The 15,894-nt window shown below is 38.2% G+C and overlaps 1 protein-coding gene across 1 annotated transcript in view; it reads right to left on the bottom strand.

Annotated features, from left to right (window-relative positions):
- Positions 1-15,894, bottom strand: part of Invadolysin (leishmanolysin-like peptidase, invadolysin) — a 690,653-nt gene that overhangs the window by 433,105 nt on the left and 241,654 nt on the right. The gene's annotated exons all lie outside the window — the stretch shown is intronic.

Raw genomic sequence — 15,894 nt, 5'->3', positions numbered from 1 at the left:
GTTTTTAAAGAAAACATTATTTTTTGTTAGAGCCTATTTTAAATTCTTTAGAGACTATTTCCTACACTTTTAAGTCTATTTTAGGCACCTAAAATTGCATTTTAACGACCTAAAAATCCGTACTTTAGTTAATAACTGGAACTTGGAAAATTCAGGTGGCCAAAATTTTGTTTCTGGATCTATACACTAATTCCCTTTACACTGCACGTTAAAAAATTCTACTTCCGTCTACCTTGGACACACGTTAGGTTGGACAATTTTTTATTGAACTAGGCTATACGTGTCCACGTTAGAAAGGTTTCACTGTACATGCATTGTTCAGAACTGGTTACTTCGGGAGTGCCATAGCATAGTGGCAGCAGTTGCTGACTATAGAGTGGGACTATACAAACACTTGCTCACAGGTAGAGACTCTGGAGTAACAGAAAACTTTGCACCAGCCAGGCAACAGGTCACGTCGGCACGTAAGGACACCGCCATGCCGACGCTGAAGTATGTGACGATCGATGACTCCCGAGTCACGCAAACGTCATAATCACGCAATGTCATCGATCCAGACGTTACGATGGGCAGACATTTAGCATGCATTTACTCTAGAGTGAATCCCGTTCGACTGAAAGGCTTCCCGGAAACGCAGAGACTAAGACGAATCAATAAGCAACCACGTGGCAGGAGAGGGAAGACAGTGGAGTGAAAATTAGAAAGGAGATGTGGGAAGAACATGTTACATCACAAATACGTGGGTACACCACAAATAATAGATTACACCGCAGTTCTAATTTTTTTTAATTCACAGCTTTGCTACTTAACAATGTGTAGATACATATTTTAGGAAGAAGCTGTTATATTTCCATATAATTTCCATCTCTTAAAATAGCCACACGCCACCTCTGAACAATAGCTTGTATGCCCACTCGGTAAAAGTTACCGGCACATTTCAGGAACTTCTTCACAGTGTCAAGAAGATAATCATCGTCCTCTACCCTTGTGTCCCGAATGAAGTTCTTCAGTTCCCCAAAGAGATGTTAATCCGATAACCCGGTCAGAGTTTCAATGAATAAAGACGAACTTTTCACCACAACTTTGAAATTTTGTCCTTACTGGTTGGCAGACACCCGTCAATGTGATCGAACACGGCGCAGTCGAGAATGGAGTTTCTTCAACACGTTCACGTACGATTCAGAATTTATAGCAGCTATTTATAGCGTTACATCCACTAGTAACAGATATCCTGAGTCAAGAAGAAAAAAATCCAAAGACCTTCCCTACTAAATATGAAGATTTAATTTTTTTTTCGGTCCAGTACGAGGGTGTAATCCCAGAAACTTGATCGACACATTTGCAGGCGAGTTTTGTCACCATATAATTTCTAAACTACACGACATATTCCAATGAAGTAAGCAGAGACCGACAAACGATCAATGTAGCCAACGTGACCTTGAGTTGGAGCGAGCAACGTCATCTAGCAATACGCGGGAGAGGGGAAATTGAGGCACAAGTTGTCGGATCGCAGAGCAGCCGAAGAAATGTAACTCGAGAATGCGAAGCGATAGAACCTTCGCAGTGATGTCAACTGGTACATACCGAACCAAGATATAATCTCAATTGACCAACTATCAGCAGTCGACAAGTTAAATTGGAAAAATTCGCCAGTGAAATTAAGAGAAGCGAGAAAATTCACAATGTCATGGAGCGCAAATGGGAGCGAGCGTAAGGAATGGGTAGCAAATAACACACCACCGATGGTTACTATAGCAACCGAAGTGTTTACATTTTTTTAATATTAGAGGAAAAAAATTCGCTCCGGAGCCGGGGATCGAACTACTGTGGAATCCCGGCCACGAAGTCACTCAACTGAGTGCGCTCCTTGTATAATGGCAATTGGCTTAATAAAATGTTAACATACATGCCCAACTTGGAGTCAGGCCACAAAGGGAAAAACACTGAAGGAGGGGAGTTCAATCCGATGCTGTGGATTGGACTTCAGCGTAGCAATGTGAGAGCGCTTGGTACGTAGAACCAAGGACCCGGGTTCGATCCCCGGCGCCAGAGCGAATTTTTCTCCTCTAATATTGTTACCATAACAGATATATTCTGTAGGACCAAAAAAATAATAATCTTTAGTAAATATATTTCCGAGATATACGGGAAGAAACGCCTTGAGTTTACCAAGGAATATTGTGGAAAGCCACTAGAATTCTGGGACAATGTCATATTTTCAAACGAGTCGAAGTTCAACTTGTTCGGTTCTGAAGGACGAAAGAAAGTGTGACGAAAACCTAACACGGAATTACAACAACAACACACAGTTCCAATAGTAAAACATGGAGATGGACATGTTATGGTTTGGAGGTGCATGGCATCCTAAGGAATTATAAATTTGCCCTTTATTGATCGAGAAATGGATCAGTACAAATTCATTGGTGTGTTGCGAGATATTTTGTCCAACATTGTGCTCAAGCTCAGCCTGGATGGTGTCTTCCGTTTCTAACAAGATAACACAGCTATAGAAACACGAGAGTGGCTACTATATAATGCCTTCAGAAGACTTCTTACTCCACCACAGAACCCAAATTTGAATTCTATTGAATATTTGTGGGAATAGCTTTGAAAGGAAAGGGCCAAGCGCCGCCAAACTAATAAGAAAGAGTTCTTGGATGTGTGACCTGAAATTTCCCCTGAAACGACGAGAAATTTGGTTCATTCAATGCCGGGACGTCTGGAAGATTCATTCGTGTTAATGGCTTGCATACAGGATATTGAAAATACATTACAGAGACCTATTATATGCATTAGTATAATGTACCAAAAATTTATTTTAAATAAGAAAATAGATTTTCTTTTGTAAATAATTATTTTGTGTTACTGTTGTGATTCCTGTGAAAGATTTTTACTTTTACATTATATTAAGGAATAAACATTTTATTTTCTTAAACTCACTCTTTACACCTATCTTACAGGAAAATATTGAGTGTGTCAATTCTTTTTGGTGCCAATGTACAGAATGTTATATCTAAAAATAAACGTCAAACGTCTGCAGCAGGTCTTTTAAGTGAGAAAAATGAACTTTTGTAATTGAAGACAATGTGTTTCGATATTACAGATATTGCAACTGCAACAAATAAACAATGAAGTAAAATCTTACAAAATAACTACTTTTTGCTTTTCAATTTGTATATGTATTTACGTATCAGTATTCGTTTCTTTCTTCCAATGCTTCGTGATACAATATAATTCAAGTACAATACATAGTATATATAATAGTATTAGGGAAAACACGGGAATTTTACTTGAAGCAAGTAAAGGGATAGGTTTGGAAGTAAATCCCGAAAAAACAAAGTATATGATTATCTCTCGTCACCATAACATAGTACGAAATGGAAATATAAAAATTGGACATTTATCTTTGAAAAGGTGGAAACGTTCAAATATCTTGGAGCAACAGTAACAAATATAAATGACACTCGGGAGGAAATGTCTGTTGTTATTCGATTAAGAAGCTTTTGTCATTCAGTCTGCTCTCAAAAAATCTGAAAGTTGGAATTGATAAAACAGTTATATTACCGGTCGTTCTGTATAGTTGTGAAACAGAGGCTAAGGGTATTTGAAAATATGGTACTTAGGAAAATATTTTGGGCTAAGAGGGATGAAGTTGCAGAATAATGAAGATAGTTACACAACGCAGAACTGCACGCATTGTATTCTTCACCTGACATAATTGGGAATATTAAATCCAGACGTATGAGATGGGCAGGACATGTAGCACGTATGGGCAAATCCAGAAATGCATGTAGAGCGTTAGTTGGGAGGCCGGAGGGGAAAAAGACCTTTGGGGAGACCGAGATGTAGATGGGAGGATAATATAAAAATGAATTTGAGGGAGATGGGATGTAATGGCAGAGACTGGATTAATTTTGCTCAGGATAGGGATCGATGGCGGGCTTATATGAGGTCGACAATGAACCTCCGGTTCCTTAAAAGCTATTTGTAAGTAAGATCATTATTATGCATGACGTACTTCAGGTACTTCTGCCTGAACGCTATGTAGTCGTACAGTTGTATCAGTCTTTTACAGAAGATCACGCGGCACATCCCGTAACTTCAAAACCATAAGTTGCCGTGCTGACTTCGTGACACCACTGGTATAAATAACCACCTCCTCCAATCCTTCTAGGTCTGCCCCAGACTCCAGTTGCTGGCTAGAGCAGGTCATGTTCTCTAAGATGATATAATTAATTGCTTCAAACGTCCTCCTCTCTGGGCACCGTCGTTCTGGAAATCTCTCTCAGCACAAACGCTGAGCGCCGCTGCCATTCCGTTTGCTATCTCATACATGAAATGAGGATCTGCGGATTCCACATTTGAATATCTGTACGTCATACTGTACTCAAACAAGTCCGTGATGAACATACGACAGTTGAAACTATTTGTTCGGTTCTGTGCAAAGCAACGAAGTAAGTCGGATGAGAAGAGGACTGGTATAGGTCGAACAAGCCATTACTTGAGGTGAACCTTGGAACTACGAGTTGTTACGTCACATTTGTAATTACAAATTAGTAATTATAAACCTTAATGTAAGCGAATGGAAATAGTGGACATCAGGTGGGAGCAATTCCGAAGCGGGTGAAGGAACTAAGATCTAAATCGAGGCTGACGAGAAGTAGAGTAACTCAAGTAGAAGTAGTTCAGGGAGCAGTGATGAAGGAAGAGGGAGAACAAGGTGAAAAAAGAGTATGACTTAAGGAAATAGTGTGGAGGGGAAATAAATCGTGAGAAAAGAAAACTAAGAACTAAATAAAGTAGCAATGTGGAAAAATTAGCAGTGAAAAGTGCAAACAGAGATGTGGAGTGAGGGGAACTGTGTCATACAGAAGGGGAGTCAAGAATTATAAGTATTTTTGGTATAATAATGGATGAGGAGTAAGGTTAGTGAAAGAATTGATGACAGACAAGAAAAAACTAGTAGAAGTATTGCAATAATAAATTAAAAATAATTAATGTCCTAAATGACTTATACGAGAGGCGTTGTAAAACGGGGAGACGGCACTGTAATAATGTGAAGTGCCACCTCACCAAAAGGTACATTGCTTAAAGACAAAATATACATACATTCATTCATTAATTCATTCATTCATAGTAATTATTATAATAAACAATCAGAGCTAAACATGACCGCCGCATGCAATTCGACTGTTCTGATTTGGGATTTTTGGATTCGTGGCTGACAAGCAAACATTCTGATGGGGGCAGATAAAAACATTATTTTTTTTCTTCAACCATGTTTTTTTTAGTAGGTTATTTTACGACGCTTTATCAACATCTTAGGTTATTTAGCGTCTGAATGAGATGAAGGTGATAATGCCAGTGAAATGAGTTCGGGGTCCAGCACCGAAAGTTACCCAGCATTTGCTCACATTGGGTTGAGGGAAAACCCCGGAAAAAACCTCAACCAGGTAACTTGTCCCGACCGGGAATCGAACCTGGGCCATCTGGTTTCGCGGCCAGACGCGCTGACCGTTACTCCACAGGTGTGGACTCAACCATGTTAATAATGTCAAAGATAAGTGCTTATACAAATTTTGGCCACTCGAACACGATTACGAGAACCGTAAAAAAAATAGGTTTCCCTGAATTAAAGAAAACACAATTTCACTGAAAAAAATTTATTGGAACAGATACAACTACTGTTGAGCTATTTTTCAACATATTCCCCACTGGAATTGAGACATTTGTCATCCATAGGATCGACAGAAAGGTGCAGACGGCTGTTACACACTGCTTCCGATCCAGGCGGCAAACTTCTACGACAAGGGCTAAGAAAGTTGATCCCACGTTATGACAAAAATGTCTCAGTTCCGATGGGGAATATGTTGAAAAATATCTCAACAATTGATGTAGCTATTCCAATAAATCATTTCATGAAATGTTGTTTTCTTTCTGTAAATGGCCCCAAGGAAACTCATTTTATAGCCCTCATAATGACGTTCGAATGGCCAAAATTTGTATAAGCACTTGTTTTGATATTATTAAGATGGTGGAAGAAAAATAATCACCTTTTTTTATCTGCCCCTATGAGAATGTTTGCTTGTGAGAGGTAAGACCTTTTGCCTGTCACATAGGTGGTCCCGATTCGAGTCCCGGTCAGGCCTGGAATCCATAGTGACACTTGTGGTTGAAAAGGTTGCAGTTGGAGTTTTTCTCGAGGTTCTTTCGCTTTCCCATATTAGGCATCTAAATCATTCCGTTAACATTTCTCCATTCCGTCATCATTTCTTAGCACTACCCGAACGCTGGCCGGCGCCACACGGAGGAGGTTGGCCTAGGGAGAGTGAAGTTGCCTGCTCGAAACCTGGGTACGCAACGCAACGAATCTTAAGCCTTGGTTTCTCTGAACCGACGCATGCGACGTGCGAGATGCGAGGCCGCCGCTGCGAACCATCTTCGCAATGACGCTGCGAGGCTTGTGGTTTCTCAGGCTGCGAGATCGCGTGGATCAGTCGCTGAGCGCATGGTGGATCTCGTCACCTGTTTGCTAATGCTGAAAGAGGAAGATAATGATGAAGAGGAAAATGATCCTGATCCTGCATTCTTTTTGGTGAAGACAATGGTATCTTCAAGAATAGGAAACGCGAGGGTGCTTACAATATTCTTGTAAACCGCCATCTGATTGATAGTGAAACAAAACTCAAAAGTTATTTAGGAATCTCAAGGGAACTCTTCTATAGAATTTTGTATTTAATTAACCCATTAAAGCCCAAATTATTTTTATTTAAAAAACTAAAAGAATGTATCTATTTCATAAAATTAATCAATAAGATGTCAAGAATATTATATTTTGTTTCTTCTGCCGTGCACCAAGTAGTTGAATATCACCCTGTCTATAAATAGACCGCTGGGCACTTATGATATCTGAGTATTCATTTGCAATAAAGTAAATATATTTTTTGTATATTTAATGTTTTATAACCAGAAACATTTACACCAATATAAATATTTTTATAACGGTTTTAGTATTTAATGCAACAATACAATGCTGCAGCAATAATGAAACACACTTATTTTAGTAATGTCTGTCTTTACCGAGTGTGGTAAGGCTCAAAGCATCTTTGACAGAGAGTTTCATCACAGTTCTTGCGAAATTTTATTGGTCTGCATTTACACCATTCCATCCGGCAGTGTTTCTGAGAGGGTCGATTTACCATGAAATGACCTCTATTATCAAACCTAATATCAAATTTCACTCCTCGGTGATGAAATAGGGCGCCTCATTCTCTTGCAGTTCGAAAACATCTTGAGATATTGAACAACCAAGTATAATCGGAATTCAAGTAGATCCAGGGAGTCTCATCCATGTATTTCTCTGTACATAATCCAACCATTTACTATATCCATATCCAATTTTCTGACCATTCTTTTCCATGGATATTGAAGTCGCATATTTGCCTGCTAACCAGTTATCATGCTCCAATCAATCCATGTACTTACTGTAGTTCTCTATGATCTGTGGTCCACACCGTGGATTAACGGTTAGCGCGTCTGGCCACGAAACCAGGTGGCCCAGATTCGATTCCGAGTCGGGGAAAGTTACCTGGTTAAGGTTTTTCCGGGGTTTTCCCTCAACCAAATATGAGCAAATGCTGGGTAAATGTCGGTGTTGGACCCCGGACTCATTTCACCGGCATTATCACCTTCATCTCATTCAAACGCTAAATAACCTAAGATATTGATAAAGCGTCGTAAAATAAACTAACATAAATCTTCTGGCTGCGAAACGAATCACGTGAGAGGGCGTTGTAATATTTTCTATTTAGCTTTAATATTGCTGTATGATAGCTCAGCACACGTCAGGGAGGTTTAAACTCGGTTGCTTGATGGGGACATCTGAAAACTTCGACCGAGTTTAAACCTTCCTGAGATATGATTGCCGGTTTTTTTACACATTTTCTACAGATTAACGCTTCCCTATGCTATTCTACTACTAGATTCACGGTTATTTGCATCCAGTAGACACTATTTCCCTACTCCTCCATCATCATCGTCATCATGATCACTATCCTCATCATTAATTATCTTGGATTAGGCCTTCTCGTCTGTTCCGCTTCAGACTGAACGCTGGTTAAAAGCTGGCCTCTCCACCGCTTCCGACCTTTCGGCTGAAAATTTCGAGTATTTGAAAATATCCTCAGAATAGGACATTAGTCCCTCAATGAATGAATTTCGTGGTGGGACTATTACCTTAAGGCCTCTAAACCTGCCTGCTTTTCTATCTAGGTATGACCTCATAGTCAGAGGATTCAAAGTTTGTGAGGGACGGACCTACGCTCTCATTCTCTCCTGTTTGCTATAACAATGAATAACAAGAATTTTGCTTCGACTTAAAACAATGTGTCCCTTATGGTTTTGTGTGCGCTGAACCTGAAAATGCATATCTTTTCTTCGTATCACAAAAGGGTTTTAAGAGATACTATGATTTCACTTTTCGATCAGCGTTGTCCTAGGAAACATCTGGCGCGGGTTGGAGGTTGTAAACCAAAACTAAAGCTAATGCATTTTATGAGGTTATATAACTTATTTCCGGTTTCTTAAAGTTGTTGGCATTTTGTTTTGTACTCCTAATAAATAAACAGATATTGGTCCCTTCTATTCAATAAATTTCAGGACAGTTCAACATGAGGTATACGCAATGAATAAACAAGGGTGTGGTTTTCAGTATTTAAAAGAAAAGTTTACCCGTTTCAGTGAAGGCAAATTAAAAGAGGGCATTTTCATCGGTCTACAAATTCACAAAGTTATGGCTGACTCTTTGTTTGAGGAAAAACTTTCCGTTACAGGAAAAATGGCATGACGCGCTTTCAAAGATGTATGTTGAAATTTCCTTGGAAATTCTATGGCAGACAACTACATTGAAACTTGTTGTGGAAGCCATGTCACGTGCATATGAGAAAATGGGGTGTAATATGTCTCTCAAAATACCCTTTTTACATTCTCATTTGGATTTCTTTTCTCCCAACCTTGGAGCGGCAAGCGACGAGCATGGGAAAAGAGTTCATCTAGAAATATCTTAAATGGAAAGACGATATAAAGGAAGATCATCATCCAGGATGCTTGGAAACTATTGTTGGTTCGTTGTAAAAGACAGTATAGGGTCTAGTTATAAACAGAAGTGACCCAGAAAATTCGTTTAACGTAAGTTTAAATTCCGAAATTGTTCTCAATATATGCATGAAATATTTTTATTGTTCTGTTTTAAACTATATAACATCATGCTTGTATCCAGTTCGCATTTTTCAAGTATTATGAGGCGTTTTCAATCCCAAGTGAGTTTTCATTTTATCAGAAGCAGTGAAAAATTAAAAATAAGAAGTTTTCATAAAAATTTCAATTCATTTTCCGCGGAAAATGGTACGTGATGGGGCAATTTGGATTTTAATTCATATTTAGGGTACACATATTAGTAATATTCTCCTATTTTTGTTTCGGAGCAAGAGAAAAAGTAAAAATTTGTTGTTCAGTGTAACCACAGATTAGACTGCCCCGGGGACCACGACGTGGACGTGAATGGAGGTTTTCCCTACTCAACATATCTAAATTATAATAATATTATTTTCCTGTATACTTCATTATTTTCTTCATTTATCTGTTTATGTGAACTCTCATATTGATCTTCAACTTCTCACACTCCTTTTTTTCACCTATGACGAAGATAAAACCATTCTCCGAAACGTTGTGAATTCATTCACAATTAAGCAATGTAAAACTAATCCAATCTACATCTCTCCTATACAACCCACCATTGTTTCTTCCCTCTAGATGGAAAGCTATTTGCTGAAGCCTCGCAGTGCGCGCCTCGCACAAATTCAGCCGGACGAATCTGTCCGAGGCGACGCAGAGAGACCTCGCTGCGCAGACTGCGCATCTCGCAGCTGTAGAAACCACTCACTATCTCTAGTGTAGTCCGGATTTGTGCGAGGCGGGCCTCGCACTTCGCACCTCGCATGCGTTGGTTCAGAAAAAACCAATGCCGGCGCTGCGTATAATTTTCGCAATGACGCTGAGAAGCTTGTGGTTTCTCATGCTGCGAGTTCGCGTGAATCAGTTGCTGAGCGCTTGTTATGTCAATGAATTTCGCCGTCTTGCTACTTTTGAAAGAATAAGCCAAAATTATCTTGCATTGTTAGTGGAGAAGACAGTGATATCTTCATTAGACTATTTGTCAACGCTATATGTATCTAATTCTAATATTTTTCTTGTGACGAAATTGGATATAGATAAACTGAAGAACGAAGAGAAAGAAGAAAATTTGAAGCAAGTTTTCAAGAGAAAGCCACTAAATTAGAATCCACACCTGAAAATAATAATGAGTACTGGACTCGTTTTAAAAAGCTGTAAACCAGGGATGTCAAAGCGCCTGCATTGTGTGCTCTCAAGAACCTGCAAAACATTTCCTTAAGAGCGATGATTGCACTTTATCTTGCTGAAAAGTGGACCTTGTTGGATTTGTAACGCTTGTAGTATGAGCACGTAATACAGGCGATTTAACATCCCTGTTGTAAACAGACAACAGATTGGTTGGGTCACTGGCTGAGAAGAAGCTACCTACTGAAAGATGCACTGGAAGGAATTGTGAACGGGAAAAGAAGTTCGGAGCAGAAATAATTATTAGATGATACACAACGTAAGATATTTGAAACGTATGTGGAGACTAAGAAGAAGGCATAAAATATGGAAGATTGAATAATGCTAGATTTGCAGTGAAAGATCTGCCGTTGGGACGAACACTGTCAGTGAATTAATACGGTTTTATTGCTACATGCACAGTATTTGGGATCAGTAGACTGTCTTTTTGTACTCTACCTAGGCTATCTAATTTCAATTTTTTTCTAGATACGTCAGTATTTTCTTCATATATCCGTTCTTGTGAACCCCCATGTTCGTTTTTCATCTCTTACGTATTTTATATTCCACTCTTTGCAATCTATCGTTGGTTAGTCAAGTAGAACAGGTGTCTGTAACGACTCCGACGAGTAGGCTACCCTTCTTACCTCTTATTTTCTCACCTGAATAGGAAGATAGAACCAATCATCGAAAAGTTGTGAATTCCTTTAATTTAAGGGGTGAAAAAATGTGAATTTCCAACTTTTCTTTACCACCCACCATTGTTTCTTCCCTCTAGAACCAAAGCTATTTGCTGAGGCCCCGCAGTGCGCGCTTCGCACAAATCCGGCCGCGCGATTCGGTCCGAGACGACGCTGTGAGGCCTCTCTGCGAACCTCCGCAGATCGCGCACCTCGCAGCCATAGAAACCACTCACTATCTCTCATGTAGTCCAGATTTGTGCGAGGCGGGCCTCGCACCTCGCACGTCGCATGCGTCGGTTCAGAAAAACCAAGGCTTAAGTGTAGCCCGTATAGGTTGGAAATGGGCCTAGATTCAGGATAAGCGGAACAGATCTTGAAAGGTCGCATAGCCTATCACATTTTCGTGCTGTAGATGGAGGAATGTTTCTCTGAAGTTTTTACGTACTGATTAATTACACCAAATATTTCAGCAAATAAACATTATCAAGTACAGTGTTTCATGTTTTGTGTTGATTGAAAATAAATCTTGGAGATCCAAGGAGCCAAAACCTCTATCAATATAATTATTATGTTTATAATTATCAGAAATAGAACTAACAGTATCAATCCTAGTAATAGATTCAACGTAAGCTTTCCGTTCTTTTCCTTCTTTGGAGATGGGACCAATACGTAGCTCTGAAACATTGAATATTTCTGTATCTATAACATGGTATAAAATAATGCCACTCACTATCGCTTTATAAAAGTTTATATGAGTGATATCTCCCTCACTACCTTAGAATTTTTCAAACAACTCTTCATACTCCAATCCCCCCCCCCAAAAAAAACCACACACACTATTCATGGCACGAATATTGTTAGCAACACTAAAAATTTGTTACCAAAATATAAAAAAATAACAATTTCTAACACAGTTCGTTTAATACTTTTACATAATATTTTAATTAAAATAAAGCAAAAATCTAGAAGTTTCTATATATGTGTTCTTTGATATAGTGCATTAAATGTATTGAAGCAGTTGAATACGAGTTTAATAATAAAAAAAAGAAAATAAACCTACTTCAATAAGTACCGTCAGTTGCGCACGGTTTGAAGCCTTGGTTTTTCTGAACCGACGCATGTGACGTGCGAGATGCGAGGCCCGCTTCGCACAAATCCGGACTACACGAGAGATAGTGAGTGGTTTCTGTAACTGCGAGGTGCGAGGTCTGCGTACCTCATAGCCATAGAAACCACTCACTATCTCTCGTGTAGTTCGGATTTATGCGTGGCGGACTTCGCATCCCGCACGTCGCATGCGTCGGTTGGAAAAACCAAGGCTTTAGAGAGCTAAGTGACGGACTTGCTATTCCATGAAATAAACACCACATTAGATTTAAGAAACAAATCGAATTATTTACTTAATTATCTCTTTTGTTAAGCTGAATTTAAATTTGAAGTTTAATACACGTGTACCTTTGTAGTTTCTATATTAGTATATATTTATAACATGCTATCTGTATTTTACTGGATATTAATGTTATCGTGCTGAATGAACACTTTTCAATTTTGTAAAATATTTGCGTAATTAAACTGAACTGTTCCCGAGCACGAGCTTCTGCTCTTTCGGGCGACAATGTCTAATGTAGTAATGACTTAATGTATTAAATAAATAAATTTTAATTTTAATTTTAGTTAAGTGACCGAACAAATGCAGAAAGATACCGTAGCCATTTTTTGTTAGGTTTATTTACACACACTTTAATATCCAGATTGTGCAGGACCTTTAGGTACATCACTAGGCCGTGAACTATTTTTGTGATTCTGTTTCTATTGACAAAAAGTGACTCAAAAGTCCGGCGACATAGATAAACTCCGTTATTAGTGCAGATAGCGAAAAATGTAAAAAGGGGAAAGTTGATGGAAATATGTAGTTTTCAAACTAATGTCGTTCAGTTTTCAACGTAGAATACACCGTTGAGGCTGTCCACTAGTACGACACATCTATCAGTCCCAATGCTGCCAAATTAGTAGTTTTTCCGTTAATTCTAGGTACGTATCATTTGATGGAGAAAAATAGTTGACATGCAGAGTTTAGCGGTTAACTTCTCACAGTACAAAGAAAAATTTCTTTACATTGATAGCATTAGAGTTCAGAAGAATTTCATTCTTTTCCTGGAGGTTTTCCCTGAACTTGTATTGACAACAATGCTAATTATCATTATTTCGTAATTTACCCGATACACTACGTATTTAAAATCCGGTAGAACTAGCGGAAATGCCACTAAATTGGCAGCATTGAGACTAACGGGTGTGTCGTACGAGTGTACAGCCTCAACGTGTATTCTACGCTGAAAATTCAAGCACGTTAGATTGAATATTACGTATTTCCAATAACATTTTGCTCTTTACATTTTTCGCTATCTGCACTAATAACAGAGTTTTTCTATGTCGTCGGACTTTTGAATCATTTTAACCTTTAGGAGCCGTGCGTCCATTATAGTGGCCAGCTAGACGTGATATAATATGTTATAAATAATGTATATTATACCTATATAAAATACGTTGATATTATTTAATTTTATATAACATTAAGGACATTGCACTTGATTAAAACAATAATTTTTTGTAATGTTTTTTTTTTTCTTTTCTTAAAAAGAGTAAAATCATTTCAACTGCAGCCAACTGAAACTCCATCAGCTTCCATGCGTACCATTACACCGATTGCTTTACATGAGCCCTCCCCATCCTTTACCAAAGGCTCAATTGACTACAGTGGCGGAAAGCAAACCTGCGATCTTGGGCACGATATGCTGGCCGGACATACAGTATCTTGTGCACCTTAAACCTCTCGGCTAACGAACTCAACACGAATTTACCCGATTATGCAGGTATACGAACCCGTGTTTAAGAGTTAGACATTTGCGTGCAATAGTGGTATAAGTCTTCCGGCTTCTACGGGTTAATCAATGTTTAATGATTATGAAAATGGTGATTAAGGCGGTGATGAATCATGGAATGTAAATTTCCAATCAGATATTTGCCTTTGCGACTAGGGGAAATCATGAAAAACGTATCAGACTGGCCGCCCACAGGGTTTGAACCAGGACCTCCCGAAAGCGAATCTAGTGTGTTATCACTGATCCACCTCGCTCGGTAGATACTCATTGTTGAAGACTAAATGTTTGCAATTTGGTTGTATTTTTCCGGCTTACAAGCAAAACACATTAAGTCAAAAATATCTCTGAGAAAAAGGCGTTTTGAAAGCTCTTGACAAAACTGAATCCTGAAAATATTATTTTTGTTAAGTTGTTTCTCTTTATGCGTATTTAATTTTCCAATGTGTTTTGCTTGTAAACCGACGATATACTAGTTAATGTTACAAATATCTTAACATGAAAAGAATAAAACGTTATGTTATGAAAAATTTCAACATCTGACGTCACTCTCTTAGCAACGGATCATTCAGAAGAAACATAATAATTATAAATACTTTTATGGTATTTTGAATAGTAAAGATTGTTTAACAAAGGTGCATTTATGTATGTAAAGTGACCTATTACTTAAGGAGCTAGCACCTTTTATTTTACACTTAACGGGTTACATAACCGTTTCATTTAACATCTCACTCACCGCCTTCTTTTTTCGCCATTCATTAAATAGTGACAGCTCCTTATAATATCGATCTCGCGATTTTCCTGATATAACTCTTTGGCTTGCTTGTTCTGCTTCTACCAATATTTCGTTAGGAATTTCAAGGCAATTCATTTCTACAAATTAATATCAGATAAAACCATTTGTAGTAAACACTTTTGTTTTATTTTCCTATCATAGTAACCGCGCGGATAACGAGAAAGACAGACTACGGCGCGACGTCACATTCTTAGTCATGACATGGCCAACATTGAAAAAGTTTATATAAACTTCTTCAATGTTGGCCATGTCATAACTAAAAAGTGACGTCGCGCCGTAGCCTGTCTTTCTGTCTTTATATAAACGGACGTTTAACATGAGTTTGTTTGTTTGTTTTTTAGAACTTTGAACATGCATTTACATTAGGTGTTTGTCAATATGGCCATGACTAGACCATGATAATCACGTGACTCCGATTCGTGCCGAAGCCTGTCTTTCTCGTTAGCCACGTAGTAACCGATTATGACGTTTTCCATATCATAGTAACTGATTAAGACGTTTCTCAATTGTTATTTTATCTACAAATTCTCAATAATTCATGTTCCAACAACATGCAAAACACAATTATTAATTAACTTTCTCTTAAGATACACGATTCAAAATACCATAAAACGTTGCACAATATAGGACCGTTATAAGAACTCAATATGTTTACATGGATAATTCGTCGCTCGTTTAGTTAAATTCCATGCTCGCATGTTAAGTTCTACATAACGGTCTTATAACGTAAATAACTAGTACATATAATAGGCCTACAGTAATACCCTATTTAGTGAAGAAATAAAGGAAAAATAAAACATTACTAATGCAACACATGAACTACATTAGGCCTAAATTAATTTCTCTCAATTATATTCGTAATCCTCATAAATAATAATCAGTTCGTTAAAAATCTAAATATCACAATAATAGGCTTACCCAAATGAGAACATAAACGTTTCACGCAATTACAGGTATCCTACGAAACTTGTTTTTTTTTTTTTTTTTTTTTTTTTGGAAGCCTTCTAAACTGAGTTCCTTCGAATTTCAGTTACCATTTTCAACATTGCTCTATAACCCTTTTCTGCAATGACGATGACAAAACTTCCCTAAAAAGGAAACTTTCCCCCGTGACTTGCGCAATTCCGGATCGGCAGGCAAGCGC

This window comes from Periplaneta americana, chromosome 2 (genome assembly GCF_040183065.1).
Source record: "Periplaneta americana isolate PAMFEO1 chromosome 2, P.americana_PAMFEO1_priV1, whole genome shotgun sequence".
In the NCBI taxonomy this organism is placed as follows: Eukaryota; Metazoa; Arthropoda; class Insecta; order Blattodea; family Blattidae; genus Periplaneta; species Periplaneta americana.
Note: the sequence above shows the minus strand (reverse complement) of the source record. Positions and strands in the feature narration are given on the sequence as shown.